The sequence below is a fragment of the Alligator sinensis genome, unplaced genomic scaffold (assembly GCF_000455745.1).
Source record: "Alligator sinensis unplaced genomic scaffold, ASM45574v1 scaffold198_1, whole genome shotgun sequence".
In the NCBI taxonomy this organism is placed as follows: Eukaryota; Metazoa; Chordata; order Crocodylia; family Alligatoridae; genus Alligator; species Alligator sinensis.
In genome coordinates, this window is record NW_005841906.1 from 3,209,179 (window position 1) to 3,213,198 (window position 4,020).

Sequence of the window (4,020 nt, forward strand, 5' to 3'; positions counted from 1 at the left end):
GGTGATCATGGGACACCAGATCGAAGGCTTTTTTGAAGTCAAGATATATGACATCAATCTCTTCTCCCTTGTCCAGGTGATAGGTCACCTGGTCGTAGAAGGAAATGAGATTGGTCAAGCAAGACCTACCCGCAACAAACCCGTTTGTTGGCACTGTGTGGCCAGTTACCACCTCAAGAAAGCAGGTGAAATCATTTGTCTGAAAATTTTGTTTCAGGCTATTTTGGCACCAACCCTTTGAGGGAGCTGTGCTTCTCAACCACTGTTGACTTCAGGCAGAAGGTTAGTGAGGCTTGTTGAGCTCCTGGGGCAGGGGGATGAAAGGTATACCAACCATTGTGGATGGGGGGGGGGGGGGGGGGGGGGGGGGGGGAGGGGGGGGGAAAAGGGATGCTGCTGTAGCAGCAGCAGCTCTGGCAGCAGCAGCCCCATGGCTGATCTCTCTGGGATCCAGTCCTGGTGTCCCATTCATATCCCTGCTCCAGATACAGACATACTGGGTGCATAGCTATGCCTGCTCTGGAAAAGGCTCCCTGGGTTTGAGGGAGGGAGCACCATTCAGTTTGCCCCACTCACTTTCTGCCCCCAGATCCACTGCTTGGTGCAGTGCTGCACTGTCTAGCTCCTATGGCCCAGCAGGGGAGCTCAGAGCTGGCCCTGCTATGGCAAAGACTCTCCTCTCTCCTACTGCATCAGACTCCCTGTTGTGGTTCAAAATCTTTCATGACACCGCCTCTCCTCACTTACAAATCCTATCCTACTAAGGTCATACTTCATCTTCTCCAGTGATAGCAGCTTTTCATGCAAACATGTCCATGCCTTTTTTCACACTTCCATTTCTGCCTGGTACAACCTTTTTCAACCTTTTCTCCCAAAGACTCATCTGTTATGTTGCCTATTAAAAAAAAATGTAGATGGTGTCACATTGGAGGGAGAACTTAGGCATCATATTCAAGTTGTATGTCTCTTTATTAGGACAACCATACCTTTGTTCATCCCTTTTCCCTCATTATTACATTGTTTACTTGTTAGCCTCCAGGACAGAAATAATTCCCTCTAACATATTTACAAAGCACATATCACACTATGAGTGCTACAACAATTACTTCCCATCCCAAAAAACAATCATAATCCCATTTACTAGGCCACATTATCTCTTTGGCAGTTACAATACTTAGGAAGGTATTCATCACGTTTAAATGTTGTGCTGGAACCCAAGACATGGCCCCAGTAAGGCGTGAGGCCTGCCTCTCAGTGCTAGGAATGACTTGGGTATAACTTGCTGGTGCTAAGTGATCTGAATGCTTAAAAATTAAATTGCCTCTCCATGCCTGCCATACCAACTGGGCTTCACTTTCATAGTTGTCACAGCAGAGAGGTTGGATCTGAAAGAGAGGAGGATGGCAGGTTTGCGTACAAGTGCAGGAAATACATTTCAGGAAAAAAGGAGAACATGGAAGAAAGCATTGGTGTAAATGTACAGAGTTAAAATTAGCTCCCTTTCCTGAAGTAGGTTTCTAATCTTGTAGTTTCCTTTCCCTCCTCTTTTGCTCCCTCCAGTATTTCTATGAGAAACCTCCTCTCTGGATCTCATCTCTCCCTACTGGTGGTTACAGCATACCTTCCCACCTTTCACTTCAGGAGGCCTAACAGCCTTGGTTACTCTTAGCTGGTTGTACTGGCAGACAGTAGACACCACTGCCGAAGGACATAACACATGCGCGTGCTTCTGGTGGCTCCACAGCACCAGTTGTGGCAGCAAAGTGTGACATGCACCCTGGGAAAGCACCACCTTCTCAGGGAACTGCTAAATTCAGCAGAAAGAAGAGAAGTATTTGCACACATGTACTGCTAGACAGTAGCAGAAACCTTCCTTTACTTGGGAGAGTATAACTGCTGGCAGAAATAGCAGGTAGAGGTCGCGCTTTTCCATCACACAAGAGCTTTGAGCATGGATGCACCCAAAGTTCTTCCAGTGAAACCTTGTAGTGCTGACTAGCTCTCTCATGAGTACCTACTTCCTCCTTCACAGTTATGCATGTAGAAATAACAGCATTGAACGATCAGTGAGCACCATGCAGTATGCAATTTGAAAATCTGTGATCTGTCCCCTCTCCTTAACCAGTAAGTAACTATTTCTCATATATACTTATTAGTCCTGTTAAGTAGCTCTTTTGATAGACTAAAGGATGTCCATCAAAATAGGACCACTACTCTTTGGAAAACCTTGCCACAGAGCAGCAGGGTGGGTTCTCAAACCACTGCTGTTTCATTTTAACCAAGTGCTCCCTGTAAAATCTGTTAAACATCTTTGAGGAGAGCCACAACTATTCTATTGCTTCATAAAAACTGATGGCCCCAAAATAGGTCACAGTGGGTATAGACTCCCACCCAATGCCAGAGCTGTATTGCTTACTGCCATTTTTACATTCATTTCCCATTTTAATCAGCAATTTCAAAATGAGCCAATTTACTTACTAATTTTTTCTTCTTTTCCAGCTGTGCCAGAGATAGATTTGGCAAAGATCCCAGCTAGAAAGGAGTAGGAAAACTATATCAAAGGAGGGAGACTGTGCCTGGAGTCTTGAGCTACTGCCTTACTTTCCACTGATTTGCCAATGTACAGCAGATAAGCATAGGTATGCAGGTTGCAAGGAAAGGACAAGCCTGCCATTATAAATAAAACTGCTTCTCTTACTTAACAGGTTGAGGCAATCATGTCCAAGCTGAGACAGCTTTCATTTCTGAGAGGGAAAAACACAAGCAGGAAAGCAGATGGAAAACTTTTGCTAGGTGAACTCTATTTTATTTTCAGCTGTTTTCTAGCTGGAGGTAGGGGGTGGCTTTCTTTGTTTTTGTTTTTGGTCAATGACACTCTTTTTATATGTTGACCTAAAGGGGAAAAAAATCGTCTCTTTCAGGTATTAGACAACATACGTATATTTACACCATGTACCCAGGCAGGGTGTATGCTGGAATGAATGTTTTTCTGCCCCCAGCATTTTTAATCATCAGTATAGGCAGTGCCCAACCCACAAATAAGTACACCAGAACTTTTAATGCTCTGATCTTAATGACATGAAAAATAATTATGATATTTCCTCATACACCCAGAAACTGATGGTATTTCTCTTTACACCTCTACAGTCAGCAAATGCCTGAAACCATCAATCTATAGGAAGATGCAAGAATACTGACAGACTTTGAACAGCATTCCTGGTCTCAGTTTAGGCGTGTGCTCCTTGTCGGAAGAAGCAGCATGCTCAACACAAGACAGCATATGTTGTACTGCCACATGCCCATATTGAAGTAGGCTGACAGAAAGGTATGGAAGTTTTTTTCCCCCTGATCTATATAATTAACAAAGCCAGTTGGAAAAATCAAATATTTTCCTTCAAAAAATTACGGGCAAATGCCCAACTGAATTTTCTAAACACTTCTAAATGAATATTGCCAGTATTTCCCAATTTTGTATTTTCACTATGCTTGTTCCCGCCCATGGGGGAAAGGGGAGGAAAGGAAGCAGGGACAAAAGTAAAGTGGAAAGAGTAACAAAAAAAAAAAACCACACTCAAAGCATGAAAAACAGGTTTGCTTTCACTTTTCTCCCATTCTTTTTCAGAGGAAAATAAGAGATGGAGAGAGAAATTGATCTTCCCCTTTTACTTTTTGCCTTTAAGCTTTGAACATGGAAAACTAACATTTATTTAGATTTCCAAGAACTGGAAAAATGTTACTTCTATATTATTCCAAATCATTTCATTTCAATGCATGTCTTCAAAAATGAAAAATTTCCCCACTGCTATGCTTTGTGACACAGAAGTTACAGTCTCAAATCTTTTTTCAACCAGCTCTAATAATTGTTAGCTAGTTCTGCTAGCCTAGTTAATTTGATCAACATCTTTAATGCTACAGTTTCTGCAGCTGGCCTAGAAGTCCCTAGGCATGGCACTGTTAATTATTATTGCATCTGGATAGCTTGTACTATCAGATAAAACAGGTACACCCATTGACTGTCAT

The 4,020-nt window shown here is 42.7% G+C and overlaps 2 long non-coding RNA genes across 5 annotated transcripts in view; one reads left to right on the plus strand and one right to left on the minus strand.

Annotated features, from left to right (window-relative positions):
* LOC112549418 overlaps positions 1 to 4,020 on the plus strand; it is a 20,847-nt gene that overhangs the window by 15,484 nt on the left and 1,343 nt on the right. Inside the window, exons 2-5 of one of the 3 annotated variants that reach the window (XR_003092818.1) lie at positions 2,033 to 2,124; positions 2,500 to 2,793; positions 3,148 to 3,325; positions 3,623 to 4,006. This is a non-coding gene — a long non-coding RNA (uncharacterized LOC112549418). Of the gene's footprint in view, positions 1 to 2,032; positions 2,125 to 2,499; positions 2,794 to 3,147; positions 3,326 to 3,622; positions 4,007 to 4,020 lie in introns of those variants that run through there. The other 2 variants (XR_003092819.1, XR_003092820.1) reach the window with 2 other exon arrangements.
* The window catches only part of LOC112549419, a 6,087-nt gene continuing 2,682 nt past the window's right edge, over positions 616 to 4,020 (minus strand). The window contains exons 3-4 of one of the 2 annotated variants that reach the window (XR_003092821.1): positions 2,479 to 2,532; positions 616 to 1,385 (exon numbers count right to left, since the gene is read on the minus strand). This is a non-coding gene — a long non-coding RNA (uncharacterized LOC112549419). The remainder of the gene's footprint in view (positions 1,386 to 2,478; positions 2,533 to 4,020) is intronic. The other variant, XR_003092822.1, reaches the window with a different exon arrangement.